Source organism: Anser brachyrhynchus, assembly GCF_964034855.1.
Source record: "Anser brachyrhynchus genome assembly, chromosome: 2".
In the NCBI taxonomy this organism is placed as follows: domain Eukaryota; kingdom Metazoa; phylum Chordata; class Aves; order Anseriformes; family Anatidae; genus Anser; species Anser brachyrhynchus.
This window is the reverse complement of record NC_137695.1, coordinates 153,714,622-153,741,710: the sequence shown is the minus strand read 5'-3', so window position 1 is coordinate 153,741,710 and position 27,089 is coordinate 153,714,622. Positions and strand designations below refer to the sequence as shown.

At 40.8% G+C, this 27,089-nt stretch overlaps 1 long non-coding RNA gene across 2 annotated transcripts; it reads left to right on the top strand.

The window, feature by feature from the left end:
• The first annotated feature begins 200 nt into the window (after positions 1 to 200).
• On the top strand, positions 201 to 27,089 carry LOC308190742. Of its 2 annotated transcripts, none has more exons than XR_013947469.1 (3): positions 201 to 275; positions 13,519 to 13,689; positions 26,367 to 27,089. It is a non-coding gene; the product is annotated as an uncharacterized lncRNA (long non-coding RNA). The 2 variants fall into 2 exon arrangements; XR_013947470.1 differs by lacking the exon at positions 26,367 to 27,089 and adding an exon at positions 14,753 to 14,952.

Below are 27,089 nucleotides of genomic sequence, written 5' to 3'. Positions count from 1 at the left end.
GGCTGAATTCAAAGAGTAAATACAGTCAATGTTTGCATAGACAAACAAGAGTATCAGAGCAGCAGCCCACAGCACCAGTGAGCCACTCCAAACTATGAGTCACGAGGTGAGGATGCCAGAGGCCCCACGAGGGGCTGACCTCAACACCTCTTCTTGGTTTAGCACATCATAAAACGGGTACAGGTAGTGTAAGACAGAATGGAGATGCTCTGCTGGAGCAGGAAAGAGGGAGCTGAGAGACTGAGCTGATCCTGGGCATCAAGCTCACCAGAAAGGTAGGCTTCGATTTCCAAGATGAGAAAACATTTTCTCTGTGGGCTCCTGCTGTGCTTAGGATAACATCAGGCTGGTGATATATTTACAATATCTATTTAGGCTTTCTGTATAACCAGTAAATAGTGGAAGCTTCCTCCGGGGCAAATTTCAGAGCAGGAATTTAACAGAACTGTGCTGGTGACTTCCTTCACTCTTTAATCTGGATAAAACCTCAGGCTACTATTTTCAGGCTCCCACTGCTTCCCGCGTAACGTGGCTGTGTTTCCTGCATCATGAAAGCTGAAGTGGTGATATCGTTCTGTCTCGGAGCAATGTCTATTTTATTAATGTTTTCGAGGTGCAGGTACTATGGTAACAAGCACCACAGACAGTGCCTAAACAGGATTTTATTTGACCAGAGAAGCTGTCTTTGAACAGCTTGACACATTTGTTCATCAACAGCAGTGTGATCCTCTGTCAGCCCACAGGAAAACTCAGCTGAGTTGCAGCTGGATCAGACAATGCTGTGGTGTCAGGATTTCAGAGGTAAGCTAAGGCAGAGCCATCTAAAATGTAAGTGAGAATGAGAAAACACCTAGAGGTTTCGGGAGGCACCAGTATTTATCAGGAGTATGAGGTTATCTCTTCTGAGCAAAGAACTGGGAAAAGCAAAATTGTGCCTAACACATAAGCAGAAATTATCACTCACTCCAAACCAAGAGGATTAATGCTCTTCTAATCTTGGCACTCTTCAAGGTATTTTGAAATATTGGCAACTTCTGGTGATTGCATTTTCCCAAGAAACAAAGAAGCCCTACCTATTTTCAGACAACACTGAATATGCCAGGAAGAACTCATAAAATCAAATTAAACTTTGGAATAAGCTGTCTGAAGCTAGAAGGACTGCCTGGAGTTGAATGTAACTGCTGAAATCTCCAGTTCATTCACACAGACATAAAATGTTTTACTGTTTTCTTTTTTAGCAGGTTCCACTGACTTAAACTCATATGTTTTCTAGCAGCAAATGAAAGATCTCAAAATAGTGACAGAATATTATTTGATTCAACTCCATCAACAAGAGCAAAAGAGAGACAATGAATAAAAGACAGTTAAGAAAGGCATAGCAGCTGAAAAGAAATAAAACATTGAAAATTGAAAGAATAAATAGGCAAAGAAAAAAAAAAAGACAGGAAATGGAGAGAAGAGAATTATGATGTTTTCAGGATTAAAAGGCCATGACCTATCATTTCACAAAAGGAAAAGGTACTCTAAGTTACTGCTTTCCTGTTTTTAGGAGAAGACACTGTGAAATTATGAATGTAAAGAGATCTGTAAGTTGATTTTTAAATTAAAAACCTGATATAAAATATGAAGGGAAAGGTTCCTATTTCAAATATTTACACTAAAGAAATCTATTTCACACAAAAGCAAATGTTCACAGATGGAGAGTTAGAAGTGTAGAGTTTTTTTTGCTAGCAAAAAAAAACAGGAGAACCAGAAAATTAAATGGAAACGGAAAAGGAAGCAGAGCAACATGCTTAACTTTACCATCCACATATAATTGATGATGACTTACGGACAACACAGTAATGTGGTTGTCATTTTGTGTGGGGCAGTGGACACCAACTTCACTGGGTGAGGACACATGCTGCAGTGCACTCAGATGGTTCTCCACCTGGGCAGCCCCTTACGTTTAATATCTGCAGTTGTTGGGATTCTGATAATTAGTTTGGATGCATGGGTATATATATATATATATTAATTATTTTTTGGATAATTCAAATGAATGAAATACAGAAAGCAAGAAAATCTTTTAACAACAGAAATTTTTCATTGTAAATATTTAAAGAGGAGCCTGGGAAAATTTCTGATAAGTTCTTAATGTGTAGACAGAAGACACTGACAGTAAAAGTAATTTCAAACAAATTCAATTAAAGTTTGAAAAAAAAAAAAGTATTTTAAGTCATGTAACCATTTTATTGACATCCTCAGAATGATAAAAATGTATCAGTCAGTCCTGTCAGCAATATACAAAATGGGTAGGTACAAAGGTGATAACATAGGAAAGTATTTCAATTATTAGATTGTTATGCCTAGAATTTCAAGTTCTCTAATGGGTCTTCCCTCTTCTACTGGCTAGATTTAAAGACAGAAAGAACATGTATTGATATGAAACGTTATTCTGATGGATAGAATGGTCTGACACCACTTTAAGATACACAGGACACATCATCTGAGGCTTCTGGCTGTTTTGAAGTTTGTTGATTATCATAGAATGGTACCTGCAAAACTCTCCTATTCACCTGGAATGAAAAAATTGTTGTTTAACAAAGGAAACCAAAATAGACATGGAGCTACCCTGCATTCCTTCTCTAGACAAAGGAAAGAAAAAGGTGTTTCCTGAGGACAGTTTTGCAGTGTGAAGATCTCAGTTGCCCTCTGGAGATACCTGTCCCTGTCACCAGAGATTGGAACGATAGGACCAAAAAAGATTGGATAAATCTGAGCTTTTAGCAATAGAAGGCAAACTCCTTCTCTATGATTACTCTGAAGTCTGCGTGGTCCCTGAATGTTGGATCATATAAAATGGGAAGCCTGACATCTAGACTGAGCTGGCAGTTAAACTTTGTGTGGATAACTTTTTACCAGACATGCAACAGTATGAATTCTCAAGATAAATAATGACATAAATGATAAATAATGACAGGGTGGAGGAGCCCTGGGAGGCTATAATTTGACCTGAGGGCAACTTCTAATTGTGATGAACCTATTCCTCTTTCGTCTTGAAACAATGACTTTGTTTTTCTTCTCCAAGGCCTTCACACTCTAATGTTCTGTAATTAAACAATAGCCCTTACTGTTGAAGGTTTTACTATGTCATAATTTGGCCATGGTATAAACTGGAATGCATAATCCACTACAGTCAATTATTTCTTTGTACAGCCTCAAAACAAAGGATAGATTGTGGTCAGGATAAAAAGACTTAGATCTGGATACATTCTGAGATCTGAATTACTCAGCTCTCATGTAAGCTAACAGGAGATACATACTTTGTGTTTTGGAAATCTGGGGCAGTGGGTAGAATGAAAAGTTGGCCTATTCTCTGTTCCCCTTGCTCGTTCCTGTCTCTGTTTCTTCTCATTTTGTTTGTCACTCCTCATGTTTTACCGTAAGAAAATAGGGTGAATCAGCTCCCCTTCTTAGACCCTCAAAAAGGAACTTGTTTCACATGACCAAAACAAAACAAAATAAAACACAAACAAACAAACAAAAAAACTCCAGCTGGACATAATCCAGGAAATTCCAATTGGAATTCCAATTAGTATTTTCAGATTTAGAGAATGGTTCAGAATAAATATGTGCTTTTCATTGCACATGGTGAGAAAGATCAATCTAGTAGACAGGATTGTAGGACGATGGACAAAATCTCTTTTTCAGACCACTGTAACATGTTAGCTTTGACAGTCACAGTTAGATTTATGTTCAGAGCAGTCCTGTGAGTTGCAGGAACAGTCATTCCTGCTTTATAGTTCAAGAAATGAGTTATAACACAGACTTATTAAAGTATGGGGAACTGTATTGAAAGACTAATTATCAATGGTTTAGTGTCAAACTGAAATAAAGTATTGAATGGGGTTCTGCAAGAGTCCATCTAGCCCTGTTAAATACTTTCTTTAATGACTTGGATGAAGAAATATAGAATGACCTTATTGAATTAACTGATTATATAAAACTGGAAAATATTTGCAAACATTTTGTAGACTAGGATGGGGATTCAAAAAGATCTCCGAAAATGGATAGCATATGCTGTAAAAGAATGGAACATATGTTGTAAAGACAAGAGAAAAATTCCATGTTTAGATAGGCATAATCATTCCACAAGATGCAAGGTGAGACATCAGGCCCACATGAACACTCCCACTTGAGATTATGAACTGTACTTTTAGAGCACAACAGCCCTCAGCGTAAAAGGAAATTGCTCCCAGAGGAGCTAAAATATCACTGTGAGTCCCATCAGTTTTTACTCTACAATCAAAGGTGATTTCTTCAAAACTACCTGTCAATACCTGTCATTTACTTAATCACGCTCCTGTTAAAAAAGAGTGTATGTATGGCACCTATGTTTCTACCTTGAGGAAAAGGAAGAGATGGCCTGCACCATAATACATGTTGCCCTTAGAAGCTGCGGATGCCCCATTCCTTAAGGCGTTAAAGGACAGGTTGGATGAGGCCCTGGGCAACCTGCCCATGGCAGGGGAGTTGGAACCGGATGAACTTTAAGATCCCTTCCAACCCAAGCCATTCTATGATTCTATACAGGAACATATGTGTTACCACACCTCTTAGTGCCCATGTGGAAGGAGAGACAGTAGGGAATCAGTATATACAAATGCAAAACAAGCCTCTCTCAGTGTTGCTGGATTCTTCTGAATTTCACCAGTTCCTTTACGAAAAGTTTCTAGCTACTGTGTTTTTCTACAATAGCCTCAGAAATGCAAGGTGAGAAAACAGTCTGTGATATGGTCTTCTAGAATAGCAGATCTGCTCAGCCTCATTGACCCCTATGAAGAACTGCCTCAGGTGGCTGTTGACTGTCATAGATATGACCAGTTTTAACATTGTGCTAGTTTCAATTAAAAAAAAAAAAAATAATGCATATCCTTTCTGGTTTTGTTTTGTTTGTTTGTTTTTGTGATGTCATCCTGTTTTCGAATACCCCCTGCATTAGATCCCACTTGACACTCACTCAATCAAAAGGTTCATGGAGTCATGAAGTACCTACTGGACACGTTCAGTCCTCAGACAGGGAAAGCCTGGCTTGGTGAATCCACAGTCATAGAATCATAGAATGAGTCATAGAATGCTTTGGGTTGGAAGAGACCCTGAAGATCATCTAATTCTAAAATGTCTAAATCTAAATCTAAATCTAAATTTAAATCTATATCTATATCTATATCTATATAATTTAAATCTAAAATGTCCCATTGGCAGGGACACATTCCACTACAACAGGTTGCTCAAAGCCCCATCCAACCTGGACTTAAACACTTGTTTCTCATTAACTATAAACAATTAAATTTGTCCACTATGCTCAAGAAAAAGCTTTGGATGTGAGTGCAAGAGGGTGAGATACTAACTGTTAGAAGCAGGAAACTTGGCTACAGAATGGAATCCAATCCTCCATTTAAATTAGACCTTGTTCTATCAAAGCTGTTTCTCATTTTGTCTTTCTGCCTTTCATCCCTCATTTTTTCCTCCTGCTTTTAACAAACAATTATGGCAGTACAGTAAAAACAATATATATGATTTTCTTTGATGTTTTCAAAGGCAAAAAAAAAAAAGAATCTGCACATTTTCAAGTGACACTCTGCTGTGACTAAAAGATTTGTCATCTGATAGAAGTGCTAATTAGAAGCAATTATCATTAAGATTTACCTGCCAATGTATTCTGCCATCCAAAAAAAATTACACTTGTTTACTTTGGGAATCTCACAGCTTTATGGATTTACAGACGCTGAAAATGAGTGTAAAATGTGGCAGCTCACTGCTCAGAATTACACTAGAAGCAGCACTCACTTGTCTTTGTCACTGGTATCTTTATACAGGACTGTGGAAATTATAAAAGTCTTCCAGCCATTCTACTGAAAAAAAAAAAAAAAAAGAAAAAAAAAAAAGCAGTACTGAGAAAAGTATAATATCTGAATATCTGAGAGATGACAGAAGACTCCAGTGAAGATTGCAGAGCGTGGCCAAGTAGCATTACTATTAATCAGGAGCTGTATCCCAGAAGCAAGGAAAACAGCCACACAAAGTTTAGTAGATTCAATTGAAGGGAAGAAAGTAGGTGGTCACAAAGCATGGATTACATTCAGTGATGATTGCACATGGATGTTTCTTTATTTTGAAAGAAAGACTACAGCATTACTGCCAACTCCAAGTTTTAAGGTTTTTGCCCAGATGGATTCAATCCCATGTCACTGGGGAATTGAGGCTAACCAAACACACAGAGATAAAGTGTTCGTTGCAAGGAGTTAGTAAGGCTTTGTTGCTAAATCCAGAGCTAAGCATACAAGGCTAAAAGCACAGCAGCTTTATGTTTCTACACAGCATGCCGTGATGCCTTTTAATTTTTAGGTTTCTTCCACCTCATGGCATTCATATGACTCCATTAGACACCTGGGCTGATGTAGTTCACCAACAGTTCAACATCTTAGACTGTGATCTACAAAAGCTAGCTGGAAGGCTACTTATGTTAGCCAGCAGGACATGATCATATGTGTTGCAGATCTCCAAATCATGGTGTTTAACTTGCAGCTTCGGGGAGAGAGTCTCAGAGATTAAAACTTCTAAGAAATCTCTGCTGGCACAGGGCACATTTTTCCTAAAACACAAGAGAAAGTGGAGTTGTTGTTCGTTTACTTAATAGCCTATTGACTGCAAAACTTACCCATGATTTTGAAAATCTAGGTTCAAGACCAACAGAATAGTTGGACACGCTCACTGGTCTACAGAATTTAGAGGGACAAGGCAGTGAACTGATAGCGTTCTGCTCTTCAGAAGAAGAGAATCTGGACCTGGTCTCTCCTTCACACCACTATTATGTTAATGCATCTCCTGATCATTAAACTGTGGATGTCTTGGTGACATTTGACATACACTAGACATGATATTCAACTGATTTTGTGTAGATGTTTAAAATAGCACCAGGGACCTAACTCTCCCAAGCTCCTGTTATAGTTAATAGAAGACAAAGAAATTGATCTTAGGTGCTATGTACCTCAATTTAAGTTGTATGAATAAAGTAGGTTTGCTAAATCATGCTCTGAAAGTGCCTATTTCTCTCCATTGACTAAGAATGGCCCTAATGAGCTCTGATGGGTGTATTTTTATGTGTACCCACAATATCTCTAATGCATCACAGTTTTAATTACAGTTTCAAAAGAAAAATGTATTTCTAGAGAACTGGCCTGAGATTCATGGAGATCACAACTTTCACAAATCCCTTTTTTGTTCTCCCACACAAAGAAACTGATTATGTGAATTTGTCTGTTTCTGCAGAAAATGTGTTTACAGTTTTGCAGCTCGGTGACAATTAATCTCACCAACCTCCTTTATTGCTTATTCACAATAACATGGTAAGAGCCTTTTCCTATGCAAAGACCTCAGTGTACTCTACACCATTAAAATACGTAAGTCTTCTATGGAAGAAGAAAACAGTAATCATGTTAAAATGGTAAGACGTGAAATGGAAAACAATTTTAAGATTTAGACAGGATCAAAAAGTCAGTGACAAATGAGTGGGCAGAGTTAGGCAGAGAACTAGTTGACCTTTATGCTCTCAACCCTTCTTCCTCCTGTTGGTCAAGTAGTGGAAAAAAAAGAAAAAAAAGGAAAAAAAAAAAAAAAGAGGGTTTGTCTATAATAGCTAGGTTCTTTTAAATGCTTTACAAATCAGGAACGTATAAGCATTTCCTCAGCCAACATTTACATATTTTCTTTTGTTGACACATGTTATGGAAAATCTTGCTATGTGTTTTAGAGGTAGAGCAACTTGTCCACTAGTGTTTACACCACCATGGGGTGTTTGGCAGCTCTCAGCACTTTGGAAGCACTTCAGCAGTGTGTATCCGGGAACACTTTTGACCACAGGTTTTCCCTTTTGTGTACACTCCTGCCATTTGGTGCATAGAGGAACTTCAAAAGACACAAGAGAGCTCAGCCAAAGATGCTGCTGTTCACTTTAATTTATCCTTTGCATTGAATCCCAGGAAGGAAACTTGAAAAGAAAATATGGAGGTGGCAGGTTATTAAACCATATCATCTCTTAAACTGTTTTTCCTCTCTTTTGCAATTTGCAAATCCTGTCATAAAGCAGGTATTAAAAACAATCAATCTGATTTCCTGAAGGGTGCTACATTAATTATTCAGATGCAGCTCCTTGCAGAACAGACGGGGTCTGACAGCCTCAAGTGCAAGACGAAAAAAGAACTAAACATGTCCAGGTAATCTCCAGAAACTAAAGCTGACAGTGTTTCCAAAGGCAACGACAGCAAATAGTGATGTCCCCAATGAAAAAGGTGGGACATTACCCCCCACATTCCTTCTCTGCCATAGGCAAAGGTTATTTGATGAGCTTTCTCGCTTGGTATCTTACTGTCCTTTGGGATGTGACAGATATAATACATGCTGGATTCCTTTATGTTTCTGCATTAGAGACCAGTCCTATTAAAAATATCTGATACGTGTCATTGATTCTAATAGGCAGAGGAGTCCAGGCCTCATTGTGTCCCATAAGTACTCTTTACCTTTTCAACCTCTTTTTATGATGTTTCATTCTAAAGCACCTCAAATACTCTATGAATTAAACAAACTCATCTTGTTATGAATCTCCAGGGTGCCTTTGGCACTATGGCTTCTAACTTCAGCCCCTGGACACAATCAATGAATGAATCAATAGTAATCGATACACAGAGCATTTCAGCAGGACTAATGACTGGCTGGGAGGTGCTGATGGGCAGAAATTAAGTCAAGGGCCGTTAAACCCAGCTGGTCATTTGTCTCCAGGCAGTGTTCTGTGCTAAGGTCATTACTGCTATTCTAAGGAAAAGTAAAAGGAAACTGACATTGGCACTTTGGGTATTTTTAACCTGACTGGTGCAGTCAGTTGTTGTGTGTAACTCTTTCTAGCAAACATTATCCACCCTCCATTAGGCATTTCTGCTGCATAAAGTGTCCCAGCACCATTTTCTCCATCTGGTGAATCAACAGACATTTTTCATGCAGGCTGCAGAGAGGTGTCCTGGGATTCATGGAGCCTGACAGACCACGGTTTCCTGCAGCGAGGATTTACTCACAGCCTCTCCCCACAGACATCCAGCTGTGTCTAGGATGACAACAGAGACATCTGCCTTTCTGCCAAGGCGTTAGGAATTGTGGCAGTCACATATCGTGTCTACTGGGTCCTCAGGAAATCTTACCATCTCAAAGCAGAGAGGCATCACAAAATCAAAAAGACTTCTAAAGATTTTTTTGCTTCTTCTTGGACAGTCCCTAGCACGCATGCCTAACTACACAGCTACATACAGATGGGATGAGAAAAGAATTATAAACTTTCTCAAAGTATCCTAAGAATCAGTGGCCCACAGTGAAAGGCAGCCATATTGCATCTGTAGAGTATTTTTAAGAGCCAACTTCAAGATGGAGCCAGGATGATATTTGTTGACCATCTATGTTAGTTAGCTGTTAGGAAATGATCGGAGACAGCTTGGGGGAAACCCAGCTGCTGCAGTCCAGAACTCCTTGTTCTTCAAAGCGCATAGTATTCCACTGTACCTGAAGTATCTTGAGGCTCTGAGCTTGTCCCTTTTCCCTCTGTGCATGCAGAACATGTTATCTGTGATATTACTTGGCCAACAACGATTGGATGAGCCAAATCAGGTTCCTTCACATCAGGGTCCAGCTGTTTTCTTTTGCAAGAAAAATATAGTATGGACAGTAGCATAATGTGCTTGGTAATTCGGTATGAGGAAGGAGCTAGGCAGTCCTAATTATGCTAGGGAAACAATTATGTCCCAGAGGCCTGGAGAATTGTCTTGTGTTACTTATTATAAAAAGCACTTAAGTGCAACTCACAACACTGCTTGAAATTTCTCCCATTTTCCAATCAACTTCAGGTTTTCCTGTAATTCAAATAAGAAACAGATTAAATTGGAGTGTCCCTCTGTTCTATGGACTAATTTTCCTATCTATGTACAAACATGAAAAACCTGAAAATTTTGGAAAGGGAGATGAATTTTTTGAAGGGGAAGGCAATAGATGAATATACTCCAGGATTCTTCTGAGACAACAGGTGAAAAGAGTTTCAGTTCTACTTTCTGTTGATAGGGTAAAAGTTTACCAGATGTGTTACTTGCTGGAAATTTTGGAAAACTTGTACACAACCAAGGTTTATAACATAGGAAGAGTAGACAATTTGGATTGAGACAGGATAATGTGAAAATTCTCATGGCAGGGAGGAATTTTGCTCTTTCTCACTTGAGCAGCAGAAGAAAAAAGTACATAAAGCTCACATTCAGTGCTAACATGGTATCGATAGCAAGACAAATTGTTTTGCACACAAACACAGAGTTGCCTGGGCTGTAAGGAAAACTAACAGTTACAGCACTGAACTACAGAATGGGGCTCGTCAGCATAGATATGTGCTGAGTGAAGTAATATTTACTAGTGCTTTACTCTGTCTTTCCACGGTTTTATTAAAAAAAAAAAAAAAAAAGTTTTTAAAAACAAACAACAGTGAACAATCCAGTTCCTGTTCACTTTCTGTAGGCCTTTTATGATTTATAGATGTTATCCAGATCCATCCTCTGGACTGTCATAAATCTGGTAGGAGAAAGAACTGTATAATTGTATGTTTTTCTATGGAACATATAAAACAAACTCAATATTGAAACATTAACAAGGCAAACTAACTGTATGTTGCAAGAGAAGCTGACCAAGTGATATTTTAATGCTTGAAAGAATTAATGTTACCAAATGAAGCAGTTTCCTGTGCATGGTTTGTGTCATGTTGTGCAATTGTTTAACAAACTAAGAGAAAAAAATAAATGACTTAATAACTTAAAATGCTGAAGAAGTCATGCAGAACTAGATGGAAATCTCCTGGAGACAATGTGCTTGAAACAATAACCTCTACCGTGTACTATAGAAATGGAGAAAAACTCAAGCAAAGCGATCTTGTATTTTCCTGATTATCTTCATCAATAACAGGACCATTCTCAGCCTATGGCTACAGCCATTGTAGAAGATGCTTCTGGCCTGATTTCAGAGTTGTTGCTGACACCATTTAATTAGAAAATTGCTACCTCACCCTGTTACAGACCCAAATTAAGTTACAGAAGTGTATCTCTGCAGAGTTCCCCGGGATATTCTCACAGCTTAACCTCCAGTTTTTAAACGCAAGGTAGACAGGCATATTCAATTAGATGCTGTGTTTTCTCAGGGCTTTCTGGAGCACAAGCTACACAAGGAATGACAACAGTCCCCCCTCTTGTTGGTCCCATCAGCTCATGCAAACACAGCAGGTATTGCAACCAGTATCCCATTTCAGAGAAAGGTCAGTGTGTCTGCCAAACATGTCCAAAGGCAAAGCAAGAGAATATGAAGAAACTAAGTGAGAAAGAAGTCCCCGGAATGAATATCAGGGTGACACCACAGCTGCCATTCAGAAACTCTCAGTGGAGAAGGCTGGGCCAGTGCTGCTGTTAACCCCAGGATATATGCTCCTGGCTGGGTTGCACGCTGAGTTACAGGCTGACTTTTCTTTCATACCAATGAAAAGACAGGCTGCTGAGCTGTCTCTTGCCATCACCATACTTGGACCCAGTGCTCAGAAAGCCTTTGGCACAAGATGAGAGCAGTGCCCATGCCCAAGCCCTCTCGCAACTGCTGTGGTCACTGCTGGGAGAAGGCTGTACAGGGCTGTCATCACCAAGCACAAGGTAGAAGTGGTAGCAAAGGGGACATGAGAGCAGGGCTTGCTATCAAGGAAGAGAAAGCTGAAATAATCATCCTGGAAGCAGACCAGTTACCCTAAAAGCATTTAAAGCATTCACACACACACACACACACAAACACACATACACACACATCCTTACCTGAAAAATACTTGAGAAATACTTGAAATTGTTTCCTCCTAGGGCAGATCTGAGGACTTTTGTGTTGCTTCGGATGAGAGAGGAGCAGTTTGTGGTTGAATAAACTGTATTTGCTTAGAGAGAAGAGACTTTTAAATCCAAAGCAGCAATTAAATGTGCAAGCATTCTAAGAGTATTCACATGGGTAAATATTATTGACATATCCTTTCTGCGTTTTCCAGAGGAAATGTCAGTCAAATTATTAATATCATATTGTTGCAATAATGAGCTCTTGATAGTCATGGAACTTAGTTTTCCCTCTGTTGGTTTAGCCCTGAGTCAGTTTTCACTGGCAACAAATAGAGCTTATTTTGCTTTAGCATCACTGACAATGGCAGAAGGATGAATACAAGATGGGAACACCATGAAATGCACTGCAAGGCTTTCCTGAAGTCAACGAATGCAGGGCATCGATGCCAGTTTGCCACCTACTGCCTCAGTCACTGGAAAGTGCTGACCTGGTTAAACTGCAGGAGCAGCAATTGAAACCCTGGACCCAAACCACTAATGAGATAGTGAACAGCTTTCTAAATCCTTTCTCTCCTGCTCCAAGTACTTGGGAACATATTAGCATGGACCTCCTGGTCCTACTCCTTGCACAATGCTTTGGTCTGTGAGCTATTCTACAAGCACCTACGACCCTTATCATGAATAATTAATTATAGGCTTGCTTACTCCTTTGCTTTGGTGTTTTATTGGTTGGTTGGTTGGTTGTGAATTTATTTATTTTTTTTTAATTGTGGTTGTATTATTATTATTGTTTTTATTATTATTATTATTATTATTATTATTATCAGGAATGTAGGAAGGTTCCAGGAACAGAACCCTCAGAACATTTAGTAAAAGATTCTGGAAATCTGGAGTAACTACTAAAATATACTGTTCAGCCTGCCTCTGGTTTATGGTCTACTACTTAGGATGCACGAGGGTAATTATAATAATTGATGGGGTTTTAAGAAAAGCTGAGTCTTTTTTTATCTTTATTCTTTCTTTCTTTTTTTTTTTTTTTAATGCTTCATTGCTAATCTAGAAAATGAAAGGAAGTAATCTGAAAGGAAATAATTTGATTTTGTTGTACAAACAGATAGAAAGCAAAAACGTTTCAAATAAAAAATACGTAATTCAACATTTTGGTCTTAGCAGACCAAAGCATACTAGGATTGAATAGATTTTTTTTTTGTTCTTGTTTTGAAATGTATTTCTTTTAATAGTGAAACAAGATTGGTAGGGAGAAGTAATAATTTTTACTAGACAGGATGATGCATATAGAGAAAAATAAAGAATCTCATAGGCGTACAGTCCTCCCTTTTCTCTTAAAAACTTCAATATAAAGTGAAAGAAATATTATACCTAAATCTGAACTAGTTGTTTCTATTAAAAAAAAAAAAGATATTTACAATCACCTAAGTCTCTCTTTTTTTTTTTTTTTTTTTAACCCTAATTATTACTATTCTTATTTTTGAATATAAATAAGTTTTACATGGAAAAACTGTTTTCAGTCTGACCACCTCAGCATATTAAGGATTGAGTTTTTAATTTACTTATTTATTTTTTATTTTTTCCCCTACAGACACCAGATTTGGAACTAAATGGAGCTGGAATGCTGTCTGTCTGCTAAGCGGCCTCCTTGTGCTTCAGTCCATTCATTTGGACTGAGGGAACTGGGGTTGTTGTCTGAAGAAAAGGAAGCTGAGGGGAGACCTAGTTGATCTCTACAACTACCTGAAAGGAGACTGTAGTGGTCGGTATCTTTTCTCAGGTGACAGGTGATAGGACATAAGGAAACAGTCACAGGTTTTACAAAGGGAGGTTTAGATTGTATATCAGGAAGAATTTCTTCATGAAAAAGGTGGCTAGGCACTGGAACAGGCTGTCCAGGGAAGTGGTAGAGTCCCCATCCCTGGAGATATTTAAGAGAAGTGTGGGTGTGATGCTTAGGGGCACAGTTTAGTGTTGGACTTGGTAACGCAAATTGATGGTTGGATATGATGACTTCAAGGGTCTTTTCCAACCTAAATGATTCTATGGTTCTGTGATTCAATGATTTAGATGTTGATAATCGTTGTCAAACGATCTGATTCCAATACAGAAGAGCAGCCCAAGAATAACATTGACACAGGGGCTGTGCCAACCCAGACTTAGATGGCCATAGTGTTACACTTGGCACAACCTGCTCCCTGACACCTGATCGTGTTGGTCACATTGCTGCTTCCTTCATTCTGCCCTGGGGCATCGTCCTCTGCCCCCAGCTACTCTACATTACATCGTTGTTTTGAAACTGTCCTTCAATAGTGATCTACAGGATCAGAAAAGGAGAACAGCAAACAAAAAGGTGTTGAGGCTTTTGTCCCTTTCTGCCCCAGGCCACTGGGCACACTACAAAGTTGAGACCTGCCATACTTGTTACTGCTCACTGGGAATAACAGCCCATCTTGTCATGGCTTCAGGCTATTTTAGGAGGAGGTGTCCAAACCACAGAATTACAAATCTCTCTTTTGCTTACTACGTCACTGTGCTTGGCCCTGAAGAGACAGATGTGAATTTTGTTTGCACAGTGTTTTCTTTGGTAATTGTCTGTAACGTGTGCATTATTATTATTATTGTTATTGTTGTTGTTATTATTATTATTATTATTATTATTATTACTATTATTTGGCACATAAAAATCCCAAGGAGGAACCTATTGCTCATTTACACTGTCTCTCAATAAGAACCTTATTTCTCCTGAGATTTTCTGGATGCACACAGACAGCACTCATCTGTTACTTCAAAGCTGCATTCATTGTCTCTGGTTTCCTCTCCAGTCCAGGCTTTTTTAGGGCACCCTGGGAAGAGCCAGGACACCAGAACATCTCTCAAGAACTACACTTGAGGAAAGTGGCTTGCTGGCTATAGTGACCTCCATGCCCACCCTTCAGAGTGGAGGCTTTTTTGGTCTTGCAGATCTTTTCACCTTTCCTTTCTGGTGCCATGGGAACCAGAAAGTAACTTACCACAAAGTTGCGTTGACATGAGACTCTGGGACCAAGACTCTTTGCTCCTGTGAATGGTTCATCTCATACTTGTTTTCTTTCTTTTCATGTATTTTAGAAGCTTTCCCAAGATATTCTGGCACCAAGAATGTCAGAAATAACTGCTAGTTTAAAGTACACAGTTTGGACATCAGCAATGTGATGATCAAACTGCATCTAGGCTTTGGTTGACACGTGTTGGCCCATACCTTTTCTCCCAGAATAAGATGACAAAATATTGTGTGTAAAGCACACAGTGAAAGCATAGCCCAGGATCACACTCCCTTGGGTTCTGTGGAACTTTCTATTAGCAAAGAAAATTGTTGAGACAATTTGGGTATCTGGACCTGTTGCAATCCTAGCACAGATATCTGTAAACACAACCATGTAGAGTGCCCTGTCATGCAGATGCCATTAGATTTTTACGTAGTCTGGGATGATATTTCCATGCAAAAACCTGACTGCAAATTATTTCTGGCTGTTCTGTCTGCTTCAGGGGATCCATGCATATCTCACCTTTACACAAGTTATCAAAACAGAATAAACATGCACAGAAAATGTGTTTAACCTCATTTCCAGTTCTACATGATTCTTGTCATATAAAGTGATGCAACAATCCCACCAGCCACAAAGAGATGAAGCATGTACTGTTTGACCAGCAGACCTCTTAGAAGGGATGGGGGGAACAAATGACATTGATTAGGAGAAGAGAGGAGAGGAGACATAGAAGCAACAAAGACTGTTCCTATGGAGGAGAGATAGGGACTCTGTTTGAACAAGAAGCATGCACATAGATGGAGTGGAAATTGCAGCATAGCTGTGATAAATTGAAGCCTTAATGGACCTATTTTCTGGTTTACATTTAAGGCCCTACTCTTAACTTTGCAAGGTGGTGATAATATGAAGGAAGACAGATGCTAAAACTCTTGGTGCTAATATTCTTAGTGGTTTGTGGAGATGAATGTCTTCTTGTTCTCTGAAAAAAAAAAAAATGATGACAGTAGTAAGTATTCTGTAGTCTCTTCTGCAGACCCAGCACATCAAAGGGCACATGCAAAAAATGTCTCTGTTCTCCTTCTAAGCTCCAGTTCAGGAGATAGCAGTGACAGTACAGGTGCAAGAGGTTTTCTCATCCATAACACATCAGTCATGTTAATAAATAACCTAAGGTACCTGCTATGTGATGGAGAACAAAATACTGCAGAATATGCTTTACTGAACACCACCCCCCCCGCAGCCACCCCTGATTTTGAATATGTTGTTTGTGCTTCTGTTTGCCTGAAAGAATAAAACCTCAGGGATAATGGGGACCGCTTGCCTGTACAGAGTATTTTGTGCCTAATTAATTTTATGTATGGACAAGAGCTGCTTTATCTACTAGATTAAGTATCTGTTCCAAGGTAATGTTTTTTGCTTGTAGTTTGGGGCAAGGGAAGGTGGTTTATTAGCCATTTTAGAGGGCTTGTTGGATTTTTTATACTTCAATAAAACTTCTGGCATAGTTGTCATTTCCCCTTCTCTTGTAGTTGAACAGAGAACAATGTAAAGTTTTAAAACAAAACAACCTGGAGGTTTCACTGAGCTCACTACAACGTACTAGAGGCACGTGCACTGTCTGACCTGCCAGCAGAAGCTGCTTCATTTCTCCACCAGTTAGAGTTCTTGCTGCATGACAAACTCACAAACAGCATCTCCCAGGACCACGGGTGTACTCCAGAGAAACATTGCTAAGCCACTGATGTAGCTTTGACTGGTACTCAGAGACTGGCTCCATCTCCTGCAAGAAGAACCACAAGCGACTTGGAACAAGAAATGAATGGTTTGTAGTTTGCCCCTGAAGGACTGATGATTACCTCAGTGAGACCATAAAAGACAATACCAGCTAAAAACAATTTCTTTTTCCTGTACCAATACCTTGGTGAGGATAGAAAAACCCTTGCTACTCTCGGCAAGGACTGAAGAGTTTGACGAGAGCTTTTTTCTTAAACTCCAATCCATGGCAGAAACACTCATAAGGAAAACAGAATATCCAACATCACACATAGCAGGAGCAAATGAGACCAAAAGGGCTGAGAATGGTGGGAGAGCAGAGGACTGTCTGCTTGTGTTCAAGATCAGTAACGACACTCTCAGAGCCACACGAAAACCACTCGACAAACTGATCAAGAAAAGAGCTTTGACGTCAGTGGAGCTTATGGGCTTGGGCTGAAACAGCACTTCAAATACTCAGCTCTCAAGTGTGGTTGATAGGATAGTGTGAGGGACAATGTGAGCTTGAATATGCGGTACCTTGCAAACAGACAAAGACCAAGAAAACCAGAAGAAAAGCAGAACTCCCACTGCGTACAAATAACCAGCTCTATACATGCCGGAGTATGACCTCCAGCTAGGATATAATAACCAGCTTTCATGAACAACACTCATTATATTGTGTCCGTTATAAAAGTGCAGCTACATGACAGTGCCATGGGCTATAATGTTGTTACTCAGAAGAGTTTCAATTTTCTTCCGAGGGACAATGTCCCCCTTTTGTGAGCTTATTTTGTGCATCCTGTGGTCGCTTTTATGGGACAGGGTGGGTGGTTTCGTTGGTGGTGGTGGTGGCTTGTTTGATTGTTTGCTTGTTTTTTTTTCCTTCTAAAAAAAAAAAAAAAAGAGAGAGAGAGAAAAAGGCACAATAAAGTTCTGTGATGATCTGGGAGATGGCTGGGCAGGTATTCCACCAGTGTAAATCAGTGTGACAAACACCAGCTGAGGACTTTTACCAGATGGCTATAAACTTACTGGATCAGAGTGTTTGTCAATGGCCAAAAATATCTCCCAGAAATGTCCTAGTTGGCCTTCTGTTGACACAACAGAAAATGCTGCTAGGTCAGCAGAAAACTTGGATTTGTTATGTGATGGCTTAAGCAAGGTTTTCTCAGTTATTCACTCGGTACTTTTGCTTGAATATTAACTGTGAGATAACTCAGGCTTGTAAAGTACAGGCATCTGAAACATCTGCGATTTTGTAGAGAAACACCTGAATGGCACAGGCAGACCCAGGCAGAGCCTGGCAGAGGTCATTATCTTTGAGTAGTTGCCCTTTATCTGGTCCAACCTTTCCAGGAAACAATAAAGCTACAACTACATGTTGCCAGGTCTGTCCTAAGAAAACCTACAAATCTCAACCATACAAAAAGCTACTTCTAAATACGTCATCCTCAACATCCTTTGCAATGTGTGGAGGTATAAACAAGGGGATGCAGGATGCAACTCATCTAATCCAGCAGTACCTCAAAACGACGGTGAAGAACAGCAAGCTCCAGTGCTTGTTTCCTTCTTATTAGCCATAAAAGAACCGCAGAGAAACAAATTCCCACGGGTTTGGTGTCTCTGCAAAAAAAATCTGAGATCTGACAGTTACTTTCCCTAGAGAGTGACTTGCCGGGATGAGTTTACATCTCACATTTTCACGGAGGTATGGGGAAACACACAGGAAAGTCACCCAGGAGTCAGCTTCCCAGAGAGACAAGACAAACAGGTTCCCACTCCAGGTGCAGAGCTGTTATCTTTCAGATCATGCAAATATAAGTGTTTTGTGATATGCCAAATCACCGGCTAAGTAGTTAACCTGAAGAGCACTCCTGAGAGCTCTCTAGGATGCTAATGTTTTCTATACTTGTACGGAAAGTTTGTCTGAGGTTGTCTTGAGCACAAACACTTGCTAAATGTAAGTCCTGATGGAGCCTTGTCTTGAATTTCACAGTAGGAAACTGGTGACTTCCTTGACAGAGACAGGAGCTGGTTTTGGTCTGGGGAACGGGTTGATTTCCCTGTACCAGTTAGACGTGAGGTCACCTGCAGCCTCCTCTCAACCTCTCCTCTCAGCAGAGCCAACGCAGGAGATAGTGCCGGTCACTGGTGCCAATACTGCGCATGAAAAAGGGCACTGAGCCCAGGGTGAAATAAGCAGGGTGAGATGACATGCTAGCAGAGATGTCACGCTGTTGTCTTCTCCTGATAGGGATGGGAGTCCTTTTCTGCCTGCTGGCCTCCCGCTGCCTGCCTTGTTAGCCCCAGATCAGGTTCCTCTCCTTCACCCTGTGCTAGGGGTCCTGGCAAGGTGACCCAGCAACCACCCTACAAACGCTAGGGATGATGGGGAGACAGCAGAAATTATCTCGGGCCCTCTGAGTAACACTGGTTCTCTCTTTCAGTCCCACTTTGCAGCTAAACTCTTTTTGCCTGTGTGTCTCTTTACTTAAAGCCTATTTTCACCAGTGAAATTGGGTTTGTCTGACTAAGCTGTCTGTGTGTGTCTTTGTGATCCATACTAATAACCTCTGAACCTGCTGGCCAAAGGTATTGACAGATGTCAGAGCTGTGAAGTTCTGCCACTTTATGAAAATAAATAAATCCTGTCAATCTTTCCACTGCGAAAAAAAAAAAATGGCATGAAGCAAATCTCTAGTGAGTAAATGTTTCAAAATGCTTTGGTAAGGGACTGCTGGGTCTTTAATCTACTCAAGTCCTCTCTTTCTCTGTCTGTTTTTTGTTTGTTTGTTTGTTTTGATTTTCTTGTTTTGTTTTTTCTTTTGGGTGGTTGGGTGGTTTGGTCTGGTGGTGGTGGTTTTTTGTTATTTTTGTTTGTTTGTTTCTTTATCTTTGTTTGTTTGGTTTTGTTTATTTGTTTCAGTGAGCTAAGGACTTGCTTGTCCAAATGACTCTCTGCAAACCTTTCACTTACTTCCTTGCTGGTGATTTGCTGGAGCACAGATACCCCAAGGATGCTCCATAACCTACAGAGGTAATACCAGAAAGGCAGTGGCTTAAACTACTATTTTTAGCAAGCATACCCACCCTCCTTCATACTGGAGTATTGTATTTACAGAATTGGTGGGATAACAGCCCTTTAGCTTATGCCATCAGGATTCATGGTTAGGTGGTAAAGAACTGCATTAAAAACACTGACAAAAATCCTGAGCTCACTTACCCTATATTTCCCATCATGGTTGCTGCAGCACTACCTGCCCTAGTAAAAGAGCATCAGTAGGGGATTTGCTAATAAGTTCTAGTGCCCAGGAGAAGTGTGGGAGGATGTGCTTGCTGCAGTTATCTCCTGTCTCCAGGGGAAAATACACCAAGTGTATTTTAGAAAAGGTCTTTCCATGCATTAATTAGACCACAACTGAGTCACCCATCTCATTACACTGCTGACAGAGATCAGCAAACACTTCCTTCACAAGCTTTTGACATCTTCCAGGGGCTGCAAATAAAAGCGTAGAGAGATGCACCATTTCTTTTTGAGGAAAATTTGGGCGAAGTGTTTTCTGACGGATCGAAATGTTGGCTAGCAGATCGTGCAGGTATTAACAGTCTGGGTCCTCTTCCCTGTGTGCAGAACAGAGCTTTGGGAGGTTGGAGCTTGATACAACTGGGTTGATGGCACAAGTATCTCACTGTGGTGGGAAGGAGGTCAGGGATGATATGTGATGCCTGATGTCTGCAGGTAGTTTTGAGTCAGCAACACAGTCCAGTCCAAAACTCCCACTCTGCTCCCTAGCTATCTTCACCTAGCTTCTTGCTCTGTGTCCCATGTAGGACCAAGCACTAGGGGAAGGCTGAAAGTGGCATTTGAGTGGCAGAAAATGCTCTGGATGGAGCAACAACAACAACAGCAACATCAACAACAACAAAACTCTCTGTTTTTGTAGGGGGCCAGGATTTCTCCAGCTTTCATTTCTAGGAGGGACAAAATGGCACCCCTGTGGGTCCCAGACCTCACTGATGAAAATGAAACCCACCAAATCTTTCAGACTGGCCAGAGCATGAAAGTATTACTTTTTTACACACTCTCCTTAGAGGGAAGGAGAACAAAGGAAAGAATTTCACCATCCATTCTTTAATCCTAGTCAGTCTGCAGTTCCTTTAGCTGAAATGTTTGTGTCAGTTTGGCTGTCCTCGTGTCAGCTGCGGGATTGTAAAACTTTTCCTGGTGGAATATCCAAGTGGCTTGGAAAAAATTATGCTTTTCAAAGGAAATTTTCTCATTTGGCTGTTTCCATAAGAAGTTTATTAAATGGTTCTACCAAATAAGAAGCCAGAGACAATCATTTCAAGTACATTACTAATATTTTTTAAGCAAGCTTTAATTCCTATTTACTTAAAGAATGTGTGATGTCCTACTATGCAAAAACTGAGGAGCATGTCATAATTCACTTGGAGTATGACTTATGATTTTAGGAATCCCGAAATGGGCAATGTAAGAAAAGAATATTTGCATAGTGGGCAATACTGTGGAGTGGAGTGTCACAGAGAAATGTTGGCATTTGTCCTCCTTATTTTTCTTTTTTTTTTGTAAGTCAAAGCACAAGCTAGAGAACCTAACACACATTTCAGAGCATCACAAAACTCCCTTTGGCAGACAACTAGTTCATACCGAAGAAAAAGCACCTTGCCAGGTTCAAAAATTAATTAAAAATGCCTGGTGTGATTCTAGAAATCACCCGCTGAACCTCTGTGATACATTTTTAATGAAAAAATACTCCTGAAATTCATTAAATATTACAGATTTATACCTTCCAAATAATTCAAAGCAACATGTCCAGAACTAGGAATGATCTAATCTCACAAATTTATAATTATTTGGAATTACATAAATAAGACATATGACATGCAGGAAATACTCCCAGATATTTTATTTCACAAAAAAAAAAAAAAAGGAAGAAAAGAAAATAAAGAGAAAAGTAATTAGCATTTAAGAAGACCGAAATGAATTATGTCATTTGATATAAATCAAAAATGTCAGTTCGCAAATAATTCAGTGCTTCCATTATTACACTTTATGGCTTTTGTGAGGTTTATAGTATTGCTTGTTACTGTATAGTTCAATGCAAAAGGCAGCTTTGGGGGATAACAGGTATAAAGTATTTGGTGCAGAATGACAGAAGCAATATAAAAGCAGTAAAAGATCTGCAGAGTGACTTGTGATCCAAATTGACTACATTTTTGATGAGTGTCTTGAGAGACCTTTGAGGGACCTGCTTTTTAAGAATTCACTATACTTAGTGTTCTCTCAAGCGCTTCTGATACAGGAAGTTGTGTATCCAGAATTACTAATGATGCTTTGAAGATCTAGTGTAGAAATGTGCATATTAATGTTAAAAAGGGCTGCGTTTTGATGTTTTCCTTTGTTGGCTCTTTCTAGAGAAACATCCATTTCTTCTCCGAAATCACATCAGCTAGAAAACTAATCGTTCGTGTTCTTTGAAAAAGTAAATTTAAATCTCAATGCCAATGAGAAGATATAGGTGTCTTTCAAGGTGTCCTTTAAAAATCTGGATCCTGGATTAATCTGTGCAACCATGGAAGTAATGAACATCTACAGGAATGAATAGCTCCATTGAGCTCCAGAGGGATTCTTTCTGTGAAACCCTACTCGCAGCACAAGGAAGGGATAAACAAACTAGACCTTACCACAGGGGAAGACTAATATTTGTAAAACCTGGCCAAGATGCCAAGTCTGAAGTGTTATGTACTGGCTGCAAGTGACTTACCGGTGTCACATTTGATACAGTAATGGTCTGGCTTGTCAGACAGGGTTTTGTAGCATCTGCCAGGTTTGCACCTACACATTCCTGGGCATAGCAAGAGAACAAGAAGGGACTTGAACATTTTCTTTCCTCTGGCTGGCGGTACCACAACTGGCCATTTCATTTTTGCTGCCAACACAGTTTTATACAGCAGTCTTACACTTAAAAAAAAAAAAAAAAAAAAAATGTAATTCAAGTGGAGAATGCAGAATTCCTGGGAATAGTTGTATGCTGACTTTTTCTTTTCATATATGTTCTTTTTGTCCTTAAAATGTTCATAATATCTAATTGAAGCCGTATCTTATGGATTCCTTTCTGCTTGGTATTACAATCACTAAGGTTTTTATTATTATTGTTATTACAATGACTAATAATTTATTTTTTTTTCAGATCTTGCAATAATTATAAATTATCTAGTGTACAAGGTGACCCACAGGACATTTAATTGACTAAATGAAAATTGTTATGAGTTGTGCGGCTGAGAGAGAGGGAGACGGACAGACATGCGCACGGCTTGTAGCATGTCACTACTGGATTGCAGTCATTCTGGAGGGAGGTTACCTATGTCAGTTTGGGCCATGGTATTTCATCCATGGACTGGTTAAGGTGAAAATGTAAGAATAAAGACATAAATAAATAAATAAATAAATAAATAAATAAATAAGCACTTATCTTCTGTGATGGGTTCAATTTGGTGGCTGCCAGCTGTCCACCCAGCCTCTATCTCACTCCCTCTCATCAAGACAGAGGAGAAAATTAGATGAAAAAGCTCATGGGTTGAGGTAAGGACAGGGAGACCAGTTCCCAGTTACTGTCATGGCCAAAACAGATCTGACTTGTGGAAAATGAATTTAATTTATTGTCAATTATAAATTAGAGTAGGATAGTAAGAAACAAAAATGAAACTATAAACACGGTCCTCTCACTCCCAATTCTTCTCAGGCTCAGCTTCAGTCCTTTGTTCCCTGTTCTTCTGCCTCCTCTTACCTCCCCCAGCGCAAGTGATGCAGGGGAACGGGGACTGGGGGCTGTGGTCAGTCCCTGATGCTTCGTCTCCGCTGCTCCTTCACTGTCCCTCCCTGCCCCTGCTCCATGGGGTCCCTCCCACGGGATGCCGTCCTGCCCGAACTGAGCCTGCGGGGGCTGCCCACAGGCAGCAGCTCTTCAGGAACTGCTCCCACACGGCTCCGTCCCACGGGGTCCATCCCCCAGGAGCAAACTGCTCCAGCACGGGTCCCCCACGGGCGGCAGCTCCCCCCAGCCCCCCTGCTCCTGCGTGGGCTCCTCTCCACGGGCTGCAGCTCCGGCCCGGGGCCTGCTCCTGCGGGGGCTCTCCATGGGCCGCAGCCTCCTCCAGGCCACATCCACCTGCTCCACCGGGGGCTCCTCCACGGGCTGCAGCGTGGAGATCTGCTCCGTGTGGGACCCGTGGGCTGCAGGGGGACAGCCTGCTCCACCAGGGGCCTCTCCACAGGCCGCAGGGGAACTGCTGCTCTGGGGTTTCTGCAGGGCTACTTCTTTGTCATCTTTCTCACTCTTCTTTTTCTCAGTAGATGGAAAGCATTTTTTATCCCTTTTTAACTATCTTATCACAGAAGTGCAACCAGCACTGATGATGGGCTCGGTTTCAGCCAGTGACCAGTCCTTTTTGGAGCAGCTAGGCCATGTCCTACATGGGTGCAGCCCCTGGTCTCTTTTCATAAAGACCACCCCCGCAGTCCCGCTGCGACCTGGACATAAGCCCAATACACCTACTTAGAGCTGAGAGAGAAGAAACTTTTAGGTGAAATTCCACCATACCCTGTAGCAAATGCAGTCTTACTGAAGATAGTGCAACTGTGCGCAGTGTGAATTAAGAGCAAAATGTGTCATTAAATTGGGGCAGTGAGAACTGAGGCATAAAGGAGGATGGCAGAGATCAGGCCCAGGAACATAAAAACTCTATTCCCTTTCTTCTTCAAGTGATAACTTTTAAGTTTTTTTTTTTTTTTTTTTTTCAAATTAAGAAAAAAAGTCACCCTGACCCTTCCAAAATGGGGCAGAATAGCAAGCCTCAGCTTGGTCTGCAAGGAGACTGAAAAACCATCTCCAAGAAGGTAGAGATCTTGGTTTTGGCTTCCCTAGGAATGTGAGGCAGCTGCAACCTTCCATCCAACCTCATAATAAATCCCAGGCAGAGTCCAGCCTTCCCACATAGCCAGCAACCAGTCTATAAATTGTGGTGATCTCAGCTGCCTCTGCTTGCTGTTTATGCCAGTTACAGATCATTTCTCCATACCTCATAAAGAGGCTTCCTGATCCAGAAATATTCAAGCTTATAACTGCTTGAGATCCCCTCCTTATATGAAATACAACATTCCTTTTTTTTTTTTTTTTAATTTTCCTTTATTTGAAGATGTCTGTGGGTTTTCCAAACTTGCCGTGGGTTTAAAATAATTCTTTCAAGGGTTAGTATTTTTTACTGAAACAAAATTTTCACAAAACCACAAACGTCTTTGGTCACTCAGGCTTGCTAATACTTTCCACAAACATCTCAGATAGTAGTTTAAAGAAAGAAATTTGCTTTAATGTGATTTTTTCACATTTTTCATGAACCCCTTGGGGGAAAAAAAAAAAAAAGATATGCTCTTTCAGTGTTTTGGTGGTGGTGGTGGTTTGTTTTGTTTTGTTTTTGTTTTAAAGGCCTTCTCTGCCTACAAAGAAATAATGGATTCTCAGTTGTGGAAAAATCAAGGCAAACTGTCACTCAGATAAAAAATAATTAGCTCAGAAGATCACATCCTGGAATCTGATAATAACCAAATACATTGTTTAGTGTGACCTGACACAGACAACGTACATTTTTTGCTTTGCTGATAAGCAAATGTTATTTCTAGGAAACAATCATTCTATAAAAAAGCAAAAATCTCCATGTGGGATGGGGTGGTGCTGTACAATAAAGGGATGCTGACACAGCCTGGCCCCACAGAGCAGGGCCTGCAAAGGTGGGTGGAGGAGAGCCAGCGTGGATCCAGGCACCGCTGGGGATGGAGCTGTGGATGGAGCTGTGGCAGCGGTGATTCACATGAAGGGTTCACCCATGCTGAAGCTCACACGGCTGCTTCTTCACCCTGGCAGCCTGAAGGAGTGGGGAAACATACTTCCTGAGGAAGACAGGAGGATTCACCATAGGTGATCAACTCTAGGCAGTAAATCTTGGGAAACCTGCAGTGCTCCATCACTTCAGCTTGAGCATTAGCCTCAACATTCAAGTGATTTATGGGTTCCTTGCATAATTCAGGGACCAGGGGATGGAGGAGCCTTTCTCTGAAAGAAGGTAGGCAAGAAGTAAAAAAGCTTCCGGGGAATGCTGGCTTGTTCAGAGCAGATGTCCATAAAGCTCACTCACAGCATTACTGATCTGCAAGCTTTACTTGAAGCACCATGCGTGTTTAACAACATTTTTACTCAGTGTTACTCCCTCCTAGCAAACTGAGCTGTAAAGGGCTCTTTTGTTGAAACCAGCTGCCCTGACTCACAGTTGCAGGGTCAGTCCCTTTAGATAGACCAACAAATGATTTGTCGTCTGGGTGGATTGAAGCTTCCACATGAGTGCCCATTGCCATCACAGCTGGGTGGCATCCGACTCCACCAACATCCTGTGCGTTGTTGCCTCCAATGTGCTGAAGGGGCCAGGACAGTCAGGGTGGAGTAAGGCTTGATTTGACCTTGTAGCAACATTACTAGGTGGTTTGGGAGGGTGCTTTGCCTCACAGGTATTTGGGGAACGAGTTGAAGAAACCTGTTCTGGTCTTTGCTACATGTGCAAGCAATTTGCATTTGTCTTTTTCCAGCAGGCAGCTGAGCACACAGAGCTGGCCACACTGCAGAAACCATCACTGCAAACTCAGCAACTCAGCGACTCAACCCTGAGTGATGAATGGAGTTAATTGGAATTGCTCCACCATCCCTGAAGCTGGAAGGTGTCATTCAAAGGCATGGCTGTGGGGAGGAAAGTCTCACGCTCTGGGAATCTCAGGCTGTTACCTTTTCATAAAAGTTATTTCCTATTATTATTCAGTGAAATAAAAACTATGGAGAAGTGTAGGCATCTCTACAGTCTGAATCACAGAGTGGTTGAGGTTGGCAGGACCCTCTGGAGGCCCTCTGGCCCAACCTTCCTGTCCAAGCAGTGACATCCAGAGCAGGTTGCCCAGGACCATGTCCAGGTGGCTTTTGAAGATCTCCAAGGAGGGAGACTCCACAACCTCTCCGGGCAACCTGTGCCAGTGCTCTGTCACCCACACAGCACAGAAGCATTTCCTGGTGTTCAGAGGAACCTCCTGTGTTCCAGTTTGTGCCCATTGCCTCTTGTTCTGTCATTGGGCACCGCTGAAAAGAGCCTGGCCCCATCCTCTTTGCACCCTCCCTTACAGCTATTTATGGACACTGATAAGATCTTACATGAGCTACCTATTGGACTCTTTCCAGTATGTGCAGGTCTCTCTGGTATTGAGGAGCCCAGCACTGGACACAGCACTCCAGGTGTGGCTTCACTAATGTTGAGCAGAGAGAAA